This window comes from Molossus molossus, unplaced genomic scaffold (genome assembly GCF_014108415.1).
Source record: "Molossus molossus isolate mMolMol1 unplaced genomic scaffold, mMolMol1.p scaffold_m16_p_1, whole genome shotgun sequence".
NCBI lineage: Eukaryota > Metazoa > Chordata > Mammalia > Chiroptera > Molossidae > Molossus > Molossus molossus.
In genome coordinates this window covers 149,941,337-149,954,778 of record NW_023425344.1, presented here as the reverse complement: position 1 = coordinate 149,954,778, position 13,442 = coordinate 149,941,337, and the positions used below count along the sequence as shown (strand labels likewise).

Here is a 13,442-nt window from a genome sequence, read left to right as displayed (position 1 = left end):
CAGGGCCACAGCAATGCTGTATAGAATTAGTTTGCCTTATGGATAACAGGCACACCCAGAAACACCCAGGTATTTCAAATATTTCAAGGTACACTGGGTCACACTTAGCCCCAAGCTGCACAAACACAATGCAAGACTGATTCCTTGAGATTGTGGGGGAGGTCGAGTTTCTGACTCCAGACCGCCAGGCTCTGTGGGCTCTGTCAGACACATAGGCGGCTCCCAACAATTTCTTGGTTCAGGGAGTATTCCAATTTACTGAGGTTATTTTGACTAAACAGATTCAGCTAGAGGGCATACAGTGACTTTCTCAATCATCAATTATGGAGCAGCACAGTAATTTACCAATCATCAGTTATGGGGTTATAAACATGCCAGCACAACAGCATGAAGGAAGAGGTAAATAAAAGTTATTTGACTCCTTCTAAGCAAGTTCCAAGATTGGAGCTGTTAAGAGAACACAAGTCAAACAACTAGGGCTGATAAGAACCAATTCAAGGATGTGGTTCAGACTGCCAGGAAGCGGTACCCTCTTTCCCATCCTCTCTCTTCTTCCCTCCCTCTCTTTGCCTTTCTCCCTCTGCCTTTGGCTTTAGTGGTGTGATCATGTGAAGCAACAGTGACTCACGCTTCCAACTATGAGAAAATAAATTAACAAAGAGAAACAGAGATAAAAGATGGATCCTAGTTTTTCAATTATTTCCATGCTGAGTCAAGCTCTACCTCAAAGATAACCCTGCTTTACGCTATGGGTTGTGTGAACGAAGAGATTCCTTTTGCTTGAGCCAATTTGAGTTGGGTTTTCCAATTACAGATAAAGAAGTCCACAGTGACACAACCCTGTTTTCCAGCCTTAACTCACGGTTTTTGAAACCAAAACTCTTATGCTACAGAACACTGATTACACAACTGAACTCTAACAAGCCAAGGACGACCACATCACTCCATTGTCTCACTCTTGAACATTATTCAGCTGCAGGTCTCAGCTACTTCTTCAACTGCTGTATAGTCAATATATGATTTCAACTTACCATGGTAAATCCTATCTTTACATTGTTATTGATAGCACCAATTCAGCAAGAATGAATGCTAGCTCCATTTAAATGCAGTTCACATGGATTCTCTCCATCCAAGAAGCACTGAATCCAACAAAACCTATGTATTACCCCTTCCAGGAATATTGTGTAATTTGTGCTTTGAATCAGTTTGAAAGGGTTGATACTTTCCATTCCGAGTATGGAATATATTTATAGAGGGAATATGTGGATGAACAGAATAGGAAAAATCTTCACAATGATACTAAAACATTACATTGTTTTCCAAGGACTTCTTTTTAAATATAAATATATATATATATATATATATATATACACACATATATATATATATATATCTCAAAACTGATTGTTTTTCATGGATCCCCAAATGTTCAAATATTAATATTATAATGTAAACTCCAATATATAGAAAATGACTCTAGAAAATGAAACTGGTGCCCTGGCCAGTTTGGCTCAGCGGTTGGAGCATCAGACCTCGGACCAGAGAGTCCCAGGTTCAGTTCCTGCTGGGGGCGCATAGCTCGGTTGCAGTTTGTCCCCCCCCTTCCTGGTTGGGGTCATGTGGGTGGCGACCACTGGATATGTCTCTCTCACATCAATGTTTCTCTCTCTCGCTCTTCCTCCCTCTCTCCCTCCTGCTCTATCTGAAGATGGATGCAGAAGTATCCTTGGGTGAGGATTAAAAAAAAAAAAAGGAAAATGAAACTGGTTCCTTTCTGTCACTTGTAAACATGGATTTTAGTGCTGTGCAACTCCACTCCAAAACCAGTATTTGTTAATAAATGTACATGTCAATATTCGAACAACACCTCCTGAGTGTACCTTTTGTACCAAGTATGAGTTCATGAAATTCTCTATTTTCCTTTAAAATTGCCCTTGAATCTGCTTTCTTCCTTTAACATAGATATTTTAGAGACAATTATTTATTTCACATTTTCAAGTGCAATGCTACAGATATCACCTAACATTTAAGAAATGATTTCCCTACATTTATTGGAACAATTTGGTCATTAATTATACACACTGATTCATCTACTTATTTTGATCCCAATAAAACAAGAAGTTTTAGATAAATGTTTTCATTTCCAATTTAAGAAGAATATTCAAAGATGTACTAGAACAATTAAAGAGATTACCATGATTTAAAAAACAATACTTGGCACAATTAGTCTAAAGAACTATAAAAACAATATTCCCAAACAGACAAAAAAGGAAGTTACTCTTTTTCTCCAGAATTTGATGAATTCATGCACAATATAAAAGGCAAATGTGTCACAAAGCTAACATTGTACACACAGGCCCCTTCTAAGACATCTTACCTAACTTTTGTGTTTTTAATATGACATTTTTTTTTATTCAAAAGCTACACCAACCTATATAATTTTTAAAACTCTAAAAAGCCTGGATTATTCCTGCCTATTAGATAATTTTTAAAATAATTATTATTTTCAGTTTTCCTAATCATGCTCTAAGGTCATACATTATTTGAGATATTACTTTTAAAATATCATTCCAGCTAGTTTATCTATATTTAGTTATTCTAGCCCTGTATGAAAGTTTATTGTTATTAATTTATTTAAAAATTTCCACATTCATTGAGAAAGATTGTCCTGATATTGTCTTAGAAGATTTCTAAGAATTTTAGAATTTAGTTATTTTAAAGTTCACTAGTAAAAATTTGAAATGATTAACACAATATACATTGCCATACTTATATTCAACTCTAAACTCACATTATAAAAAAAATATAAATAACTTTTCATTTTCAATATATTTCAGGGAGATTTTCAAATCCATAACAGAACACCTTTGTAGAAAATATTTAGGTGAAGTTGACATGCATTCCCATGCACCTCCTCACACATTTATTACTTTACTAAAAGTCAAAACACTGAATTTGATTGTATTTATTTTATAATTATGCATTTTTTTGCAAGTAAATAGCAATCAGGGAGTTAGAAAACCATTGTAATTGCACTGCTCCATGGCCTACATCCTGTGCCTTATTAGACCTGTAACATATGCCAATTTTTTGTAGGGTAATGTGACACATAAATGAGAATATTATTAAATATAACGAGGTATGTGTGAAGTCCCAGAGAAAAGTAATTGTGAAAACTAGATTAAATTTACAGAAGAAATGAATAGTAAATATGAACCACTGAAACATAATTAGAAAGTAAAATGAAATCTTGAGAAATGACAAAATGTCACTCTGAACTAAACTAAGCTCAAATGCAACTTGGAGAAACAAACACAAATTCTTCCTTGGGCTTTAGGTGAATGGCATGGTCCCTTGTATAAAAGAAGAACCCTCTCAGGGAAGCTTCTTTAATGCAGTAATAAGTGGGTGGAAAAGAAAGCAGACAAACAAAATCACATTCAGCCATGTTAGGAAACATCTTATGAAAAAAGCATTGTGAGGAAATTTGATGCATTTGAAGGATCAGCAAATACTCTCAAAGGTTTGAAATAACATATTCTTCTTCAAAAATCCATGTATCTGTGGATGGACAGCCAGCATGCCTGAATTTAGTAAACATGTTTGACATATAGTTGATGAAAGTATAAATAAATGGAGGCAGGGTTGTCTTCCAAAATAGGCATGGTGGGTGGCCATGTCCAATGACCCAAGAGGGGGAAGTCTCAGTTATTTATTCCTACCTTTTAAATTAATGGCTTAAAGTAGCAGCCATTTTATTTCTTCATGATTTGTGGGTCCTCAATTTGAGCTGGTTCTTCTGCTGGTCTAACCTCGGGTCACTCATGTGACTATAATTACTGGAAGCTCAACTGTGTCTGAATGGTACAAGATGACCTCATTCACATGCCTAGCTATTGTTGTAGGATGTTAGCTAGGCATTGTTTCCAGCAGGGAAATCTGGGCTTCTTCACATGATGTCAACATTTTTCCAGAAGGGAAAGATTAGTGGTCTCTGGAAGATTCAGCTCAGAAGTTACGTCGTTACTTCTGCCATACCTACTGTTGGAAGCAAGTCTACTACCAGTCCAGATTCAAGGAGAAGGGTAAGAAATATCTACTCTTGATGGGAAGACATACAACAAATGTGTGGCCGTTTTGAATTTTCCAGAGGTAAGAAAGTAAGTAACAGGTGGTAATACAGTACATGAATTATTCTAGAAACGGTCTGTTTTGACAAAGATATAGCTAGAATTAACCATCAGATTTCGGCTAAAAGGCCTCTCTGTCATTAAAATAACAGCATATAAATCTGGGGACAGGGTGAGTTTGTTATTTTACTTTTTTCTGACCTTGTCCCAAAGGAAGGAGGTAACTGGAGTGTGTGTGTGTGTGTGTGGCGGGGGTGGGGGGTAAAGCCTGAAGCCCTCACTAAGGACTGCAACATCAGCCTGAACAAACTTCTTGGCAACAGGAGTAAGAGGTGAGTGGAAGGTTGAACACAATTCAACAAATGTAAAAGTTTTCATGATAAACAATGCGGTCTCCAAGTTCTACCCAATTTTAATATTTAAATAATCCTCTGATCCTTCTATATTGGGGAAAATGCTCAAGGAAACACTTATTAATTACTTAAGACATACTTGTTTACAATGACTTGAAAGTCCCTACTGCAGAAGATAATTGGTAATTAGAGAAAATCACACAATCTAGTTCGACAAAAAAGAAAAATATATATTTATATTCCAAAATCAGGATTAAACACTTCCTTCTCAATACAAGCAGCTACAGAATCTAATGGATAATCACAAAGTTTTCATAAACTTCTAAACATAAAACATGGCAATTCATAAAGTACCATAAAGAGAAAATAAATTAAGAATGAGATACATATTCAGAAGATGGCCATCAGTCTCGAAGGAGGATAAAAACACATTTCTCTAACAATCAACAACAACAGCTATATGGGGTAAGAAAACGGTGAAGTTTCCTAAATATAGCAGACATAGTATCTTCTTTAGGATCAGAAGAATTTGAATTCTAGCCCTATCATCTATTAGTCCTATATCGTGGGCAAGTAAATTAATCGCCCTCAGCCCCTACTTATTCCTCTAGGAATGTATATAATTATGTCTAAGATGTAAAAACCAAGATTGCCTGCTTAGCAATCTGAGAGTTTATTCTCAGAAAATGATGAAGATGCTGGGGCTACTGATCATCATCTATTATGTATCACCTAAGAATGCCTATTAGCATCTTCCAGTGCTTGCCACACAAAGTGCTTGGAGGGGAACTCACGTGCTTTCCTCAGCGGAGGTCTTAGAACTGTCTCCTTCTGCAGGCTCTTACATTCCAAAGATCTCTAACGATCTTGTTCTTTTGTTATTAAGTTCCTACCAGTGACTTGAAAAGGAAAACAAGCCCACTAAAAAAAGTTAGTTATGAGAGAACACAGATAAATCAAAGAAAGGTCATACATAGAAGATAGAAAAGGAGTTGGGGAAATTGTTTCAGTACAAACTGCCTTAAACATGTCATGGATGGGTCTCCAAGCGTGGCAATCACTATCATATACCATGAAGACATGAAGCCGTTAAAAGAACGAAAATTATATTTTGATTTAATGTGTCAATTTTAATAATGTAGCATTTACATTAAAAGTAAAAATTAACAAAAAAACATTTTTAAACATAATGAGTAAGAAGAATAACATTCAAGGGTGTGGAGAATGTTGATAACCAAAAGATTCATTCCACAAGTATACCAGATAAAGGGAGTGTTACTGTTATTTCCTTCTGTGTTCAAATTATTTTCCCCTTGTTAGAAATTAGGTAACCTCATATGGAGGCTGGAGAAACTGCTAGGAGTATCATTGTTGATTTTATTAAAAAATAGAAGAGGTAACACAAATTGACAATAAATACCCTAGAAATCAGTATCTTCTAGGTTTAAGAGTAAATTAAAAGGCAAAAATGTGAGAATGTCATCAATACTGACTCAGGTCTAGGGCTGCCCTTCGAGGAGTATTTGTTCCTCATTCTGAGCTGCAGTCTCCTCAGAGTGGCATCCATGCCATTTGGCATTTGTCTCAAAGGAACAATGGTGAGCAGAGAATCTCAGGTGCACTCAATGCTGAATAAATGTTTGTTGAAGGAATCAAAGAATAGAGCTTGAGTCATTCTTATCTAGATCAGAGAGCCCATGAGGCAGCCTCCATCCCTTTAAGATGAGGGAAACTCTATGAATCTTACCTTGCTCTATTTCACTCTCAAATGTCAGAAGAACACAAAGGTTTCACAATGCTAGGCCCAGCAAGGGTTAAAATAAATTTAAATTTTAATATCTTGGGTAAGTCTTGCACTCTCCAGCGTGCAAGAGATTCCGCAGCCTCCGATTTCCTAAACCCAGTCAAGGTTTCCAGATTTACCTTCGCTGCTTAGTATCTGAAGACACTGCATTATGTGACCCTGGGTTTGGCTGTAGGATTCCTTGCAACCCTAGGGGTCTTTAACCTCCAAAGGACAGGCCTTCAATCCATTCTGTTACTATATCTTTTCAGTTCCCCCTTTACCCTCAGGATAGCTAATGATGAGATGATGATGGTGACAATGATGATGGTGATGAAACCAGCTAAGTGTCTTTCATCAAAAGCTTCATTTTAGAGGTGAGACACTAAGGCTCAGAGAGGTTATAAGACTTGCTCAAGGTTACACAGGCCTGAGACATGTGATCCCCAAGTCTGTGCTTCTAACCACTGCACATTCAATCCTCCACAAAACACACTATGATTTTCTGATTCCCTCTCTCTCTCCTACTACAAAACATAAAATATCAACATAGAATTAAAAATATCAGTTACTTTCAAACTTATGCATGTGTTCATATCTTGTACGTTATTAAGAAAATACGTTCCTTGAGGTCAGGATCCCATGTCTAATTATATTTTAGTAAAGTGTCTAGCATCTGAACAATCCATCCGTACCCTCCATAATTCCTATAAATAACTCCAAATTCTCAATGTCAAGGTAGGCACATTTCTATTAAATGAGGCATTTCAAACTAAAATATCTGTGAATGTTAGTTATATAATGATATTGCTCCATGTAGAATAAAGCATAGGTACTACTCAATGCTGTGTTCAATGTTGCCATATGAAGTATATGGACTTTAATGTTGCTATACAAATGCCTTAGCGCTAATGAAGCAAGTGCACATAAATCATTTCAGAACCTGATTTTTTACACCATGAGAAAAAATAACAAAAAGAGATACACAACCTGTACTTCCAAAGAAAATAGAGAATGTTAGTTTTCATGGTTACGAAGTTGATATGTTCCCAGTAGTAAATCACTTTAATGCCAACATCCTATAACTTTAAAAGTGATACTACTAAGGGGTCATGAAAAACCTTTTAGATGGGAAATGAGAAGTCAACATCAGAGATGGAATCCGGAGATGCGTCCTGGGCTCTTTAGCATTTCCTCAAAAGAACTACACACGGCAAAGTGAAAATAAAGTAATATAAACAGCACTGTTTTGGCTTCTAACCCTGATAAAATACACATGTTCTAATTGAGTATATATTGATCTAATTAGTGTTGTCTTTCATTCTTTTTCTAAGAATTAAGGAACTATTCCCAGAGTTGGGATAAAGGATCCTGTAACTGTGTGTATATTATTACTTCTTTTAGAGCCTTTTTTGTTCAATCTAAAATAGATGCATTATTCAATGGCAATTCTGCAATTGTTCTTCACAAGGATTATAATAATACTAATTTCAAAATATTTCACTGGGAGTTTTTTTTTTAAGCAATGAAGTCCAAATATGCTGCCACAAAGAAAGACGAGGAGAGATTTAGGATTAAACACATTTCTTTCATAAAAAATATATTTTTGAGAAAGACCCAAATTAATTAATGGGCATTTTCCTCCCAATGTGACCAACTTTGTAACTTAACAAAGTCAACTTCCAAGAAATCTTACAAGAATTGTTTATAATAATAAAGCCTTTTCATGTGGTTTACTTGGTATCAGTAAAATGATAGTGCATTTATGTAACCATGTAACTCCACTGTAATATTCTATCACTTGTTAACCTATCTTAGTAACTAGTATTAAATTCTGTCATAGTTCAGTAAATAGCACTCTATCAGAACAGTATTGATCAGGACACTATGATATAAAAGCTTAAAGATACCATTATCTAGCTGTGAATTAAATTTCTATCTCTTTGTATACTTATATGAAATTGGGGTTTTAATAACTACATATAATTTGTGTTGATAGAACATAATAAAAATGGTTCACCTCTAACCAGAATAGCTTCAATACTTATAAACATAATACTTCTTAATTTCACCATGCACACACCATGTAATGAACAAATTATACTGCTTAAGATTTTAAATAGTCCTCAATGATTAAAGGATGCCACAGGAATAAAAATGTGGGCTGTAGAAATATAATGAGTAGCCTCACTCTCTAGATCTACTGAACAAGGCAAAGCTATGCACATGTGTCAATGCAATGATTTAGCAAAATTCCCTGTTAGTCACGCATCCTATGGGGTCACAATCACATCTATTTAAAAGCCTAAATTTATATCTTTGTACTTCAATGAAACATAAACCTTAGAAATGATTACATAATACACAAAACTCTGAAAGCAATGCCAATATATTACTTTTCTGAATAGAGAGTAGATTAAAATCACAGGAATTAGTTAATAGATTAGCCAGTTAAGCCTTTAGAAAGTTTCAAGTAGCCTGCTTCCTCCAAACCTAAAATTGGCACACATAAAAACATATTAGCAATATTTAGTGTAAATATTTCTTAAAATAACTGTGTAATTATGAGCTATTATGTAGTGGTTTCATGTAGAAGCAGGAATATCGGTAGATATCTTGCAAGCGTCTTATCCCAACCACATGACAACATAGCAATAGTATCAGCAGAAAGCAAGATCCTAATTTCACCAGCTAGAAAACTCAGCAAAACTACGAAGCCAAAAGTGCTTCAAGCAGCAGGAGGAAACAGAGCACTGGTTTAAATGGACCAAGGAACTGATGGCCATTAATGAAAAGATAAAAGGCAGATATAACATATGATAGTCATTAAAACAACAATGCCATAACAAGATACTGCTTCAACACTAAGCATACATTTAATGACAAAGGAGACAAAAAATAGGAGGGGATAAGGGTGGGGCAATTTTCCCTCAAGTGATCACAGCTGTTGCTATCCCCTCTTGAGAAAAAGGAAAGCAAATCACCTCCGGCTGGTTATCTCTCTGACATATCTTGATGGACCCCTCCCAAAACACACAAGCAAAGAAATCTCATATTTCAAAAATGAGGTGTGTGCGTTCACATGTGTGCACATCACGTGTTTGAGGGAGGAAAAGACGTGTGAAGCACAGAAGATTGGTATTGCTCAAGGTCATTGCTCCCCTTCTTGAAAAAAGAAAGGGAAAAAATACTAAAAGAAATGGTCTGGAGGATAGGAGTCAAGTAACAACTTCTTTCCACCTGCCTATATGTTCACATCTGTTCCCATGGGTGTCCTGACTTCCTTATTATTCTGCCCCTCTTAATAGTGACCATAAGAAGGCTCACAGGAAGGGAGATTTTGCTGGGAAATTTCCTATCAATACCTGACAGTCTTAACCTGTTAGTGAGCCAGGTCAGCTCTAAGTACAATGCTTAACAAGCACAGTGGACTCGGATCTCCAAATTGGTTTGCACACATCTCTGTCTCTCAGACAAGCGAAAAGGAATGGGAGGCAGAAATGTCAATTTTTCAGGAACTTCTATATATGAAACTCTGTACTAGTAGTTCTTTTTGGTTATGCATTTTACCTAAACCCCTGAGGATGAGGGTAGAAGGATAAGACCTAACCTACAAAAGATGTAATCCTTAGTGAGAAAAGGTTAAAAAAAGGAGTGGGGAATGAAATGAGGAGGGAGACTATAGGGAAAAAACATCCTTTTCCCAAGTACTTATATCCTCTACCAGCATTCCTTCTTCTCTGGACACCCTCAAACAGGCCTGCTTCATTAACAATTATTATGAATGATATTGTTTCTGTTGTAGTAATATTCTGGAGACATGGGGGAGAGGGGGGACAAAAAGGTGTCCTTGTCAGATTTTAGTACACACAAGTCAGTTTTCTGTCTAGGCTTTTGTGAGTGATAGGAGAAATACCAATAAATTCACTACAAAAGAGAGTGAAAAAACAAAAACATAAATTCTCACCTAATTTCTTCCAAATCCCCAGTTATTTTTAGTTTTATGCAGGCAGTACCCCTTTTTTTCTGAGTCTTCAGAATGTAGAATGGGGACCTGCTTTCTGTTAAATTTGAGTTACCCTCTCTATCCTTTCTTGGTTCTCCCTAGAGCTTGAAGTCACAGAGCAAATCTGTCTTTAGAGGGGCCCTATCTCCTTCATGTTGATTGGGCATGAGGTGGGGTTGGGGGTGAAGGTGTGGGTGTAGTACCCTTTCCACTGGTATTCCAACTGAGGGTAAAACAGGTGTATAAAGGAGCCGATTCAATCCAGGAAAGGAAGAGTGGAGAGAAGAAAAGAAAGGAACAATCGGAAATCTAGGAAAAACTCACTTAGTTTCAGTTTTTGAATCCTGAGAAATTCTACATTATTTGACTATCAAGGCATTTTTGCAGCAAGCTTTCATTCTATGTTCTTGAATATTCATTCACAAGGGGGGTGGGGTGGAGTTGCAGGCACAGGACACCACTGCCCTCCTGGCTTCTCTCTTCATCTCCCTCCTCTCAAATCCAGGGGGCCACCGCCGCCACGATGCACCATCAGTCAGCCAGGGGGCCGCTGAGCTCTCCGGCCCCGCCCCAAGGAAGTGTCAACGAGGGCCTGGCAGCTGCAGTGGAGGAGCCCAGCCCCCAAGCCGGTGGCATACATGGCTTTGTAGCACCACCAGCCTGCAAGAGCTGCAGCAGCAGCCGCGGAGCCCAGACTCCAGAGGAGTCGGGGACATCAAGGGAGAGCAGCAAGCTGGTGGCGAGCTTGTACGTAGTCTGCAAATGCCATCATATGGATATCCATCGAAACGCAGCGGGAAGAGGAATAGCAGGCAGCGCCCCTACGCTCTTCCAAGTGGCTTCAGCAAAGAGAAACCCTGGTAGCAGTCCCAGTGCCTGTCTCCTAGGGCAGGGCGCCTTGTGCTGGGCCTGACCAAACCCTCTGATGGGTGCAGCCATCAGGCAGCTCTGGAAGGCGGGAGACAAATGAGCACTCCTCAGCTGAATTATTCAGACCACCTTCACTATGGAATAAAATATTGATGAGACTACTTTGGAAGTGCTCTATCTTGTTAATCCTAATGCCTCGAGAAGGGAGTGAAATTTTCTGTAGGAGACACGGAGGTGACGGGAAAAAGAAATGAGACATAAGGTGCGAGGGTAAGGGGCTTTGGAAGTTCACTATATTTGTTCTGCTTCCTCAGCTGGCCATGGGAATCTCCATCTTAACATATCAGACCCAATATGTTAATTAGGGAGTCACAAATCTACCCTACTCCTAGTAAATCAAGAATTTTCAAAAATACATATTATACAGAGACAAATACAAACCAAAACAAAAGAAAAAAACCAATGCACACAAGCCCCTCTCTACAACTGAGACAATAAAGCGGGAATGGTGTCAGGGTGGTGGTTATGATTTTAGCCTGATTCCTCTAGATATACAAATGACTTCTTTCACAGATCTCTTTTCCTACATAAAAGCAAACCTTCACAGTTAAACACCATCTTTCAACACACACACACACACACACACACACACACACACACACACGACAATGAATTCCCTTCCATGAAAAGCAAGTTCCAAAAAACTCCATTTGGGATTAAAGTCTCCAGATGTGTCATTTACAAAACTACTAAAGGATCTGGTGAGCTCAGCCATCATAAAGAAAGAAAATCAACCTGGCACCAGAGGTAGGGAAGGGTCAAAAATGCTCCTTGCCTGAAATGATGGGTGGAAACCAAACACTCTCTTGCACTCCACAGTCTGGGGAGGGTTGGACACCAAATGGTCCATGACAACCATAACCTGAAGGAAATAAGGGATTTTAATCTCTGACATATTCAGATAGGTTCAACATGCCTAGCTTTCCAAAAACATCAGTTAGGGTGGAGTGTATCTATATTCCCTTAGCTTTCACGACTGTATTAAGTGCTCAGGTATAGGTTTATATTCCACCTACTAGAATTATATTGCAACATCACCGAACGCCCTTGGATACCCAGCTCTTAATGATTTTCAAAACATTAATAAGTAAAGTAGTCTGCAATGCAGATAAGACACTAGAAACAAGATCATAAGGAAACTGGGTGAGGCGGTTAGTCGTTTGCTTGTTACCTGGTGCCTCTAGAGGAAAAGACGGTCGTAGGAGGACTTTCTGCCTGCAGGTACAATTCCGGCAAGGTGGCTCCAGGTGGCTTTTACAGTCCTACGCGGGTCTCTCTCCTCACTTCGCTGCCCTTTGCCATAGCTCAGCACCTGCATCCTAGGGAGTCCCGGAGAAGGCTTCTGCTACTTATGCCACTGCCTGCAGGTCGCGCTGGGTGGGGAATCCGCGGCGATAGCCCCATGAAACCCGCGTTTCTGAGCCCAGAGAGCGGGCAGAGACAGGGCGGCCGCGCACGCACAATCAGACACACACACTCAAAAGCACATACACACTCGCACCAAGGCGCGCGCGCACTCGCATTCACACTTGCACACGCACACCCAGCACAACACGGGGAGGGGGCAACAAGGGGACCGGCCCTTCTCAGGATTGTCTTGGATGCCCACCGGACCACCGGCAGCATAGAGAGTGGTCTCGAATAGCCGATAGATCACGTTTCCTTCAAGTTCTGCTCCAACCCAAATCCACGTAATTCAAGAGCTGCTGACATTTTGATGGGGAGGAGAGAGCCGAAAAAGGGTTGAGGAAGAGTCGAGGTTTTGTTAAGCAGTTTTAAAAGCTATCCTTGTTACCTTGTTTTTGCAGAAATCAGAACCAGCTGTAAGGGCTGAACTTTTGGTTTCAAATAATGTGGTCCAAAACGTAAATATCCTCTGGCCAAGACAGGAAGGTCTGGATGCTCAGAAATAAGACCGCTGCAGGACCCTCTCTTGACCTTGTGATGTACCTGAAAGCAGGTTAATACTGGCGCTCTCCAAACCTCTGGGTAAAATGATCCGCACACATGGGTCCACAGCCAGGTAGCCGCTCCGAATCAAGTGGGGAAAATGGGTCTGAGCGTCCTCCGCCCTCTTGGAGAACCCAGGCACGGAGGGGCACACCAAGTTAACACATTTGCTTCTGGGCAATTGGATAAAAGACAGTCAAATGCATCAGATAGGTGCGCGCTTGCTCTCTCTCTCTCTCTCTCTCTCTCTCTCTCTCACACACACACACACACACACACACACACCTAGC

At 38.9% G+C, this 13,442-nt stretch overlaps 1 protein-coding gene across 1 annotated transcript in view; it reads right to left on the bottom strand.

Annotated features, from left to right (window-relative positions):
• Nucleotides 1-13,354, bottom strand: part of LRFN5 (leucine rich repeat and fibronectin type III domain containing 5) — a 288,423-nt gene extending 275,069 nt beyond the window's left edge. Inside the window, exon 1 of the mRNA XM_036275619.1 lies at nt 12,374-13,354. The gene's annotated coding sequence lies outside the window, so the exon portion shown is untranslated. The remainder of the gene's footprint in view (nt 1-12,373) is intronic.
• Nucleotides 13,355-13,442: the final 88 nt, after the last annotated feature.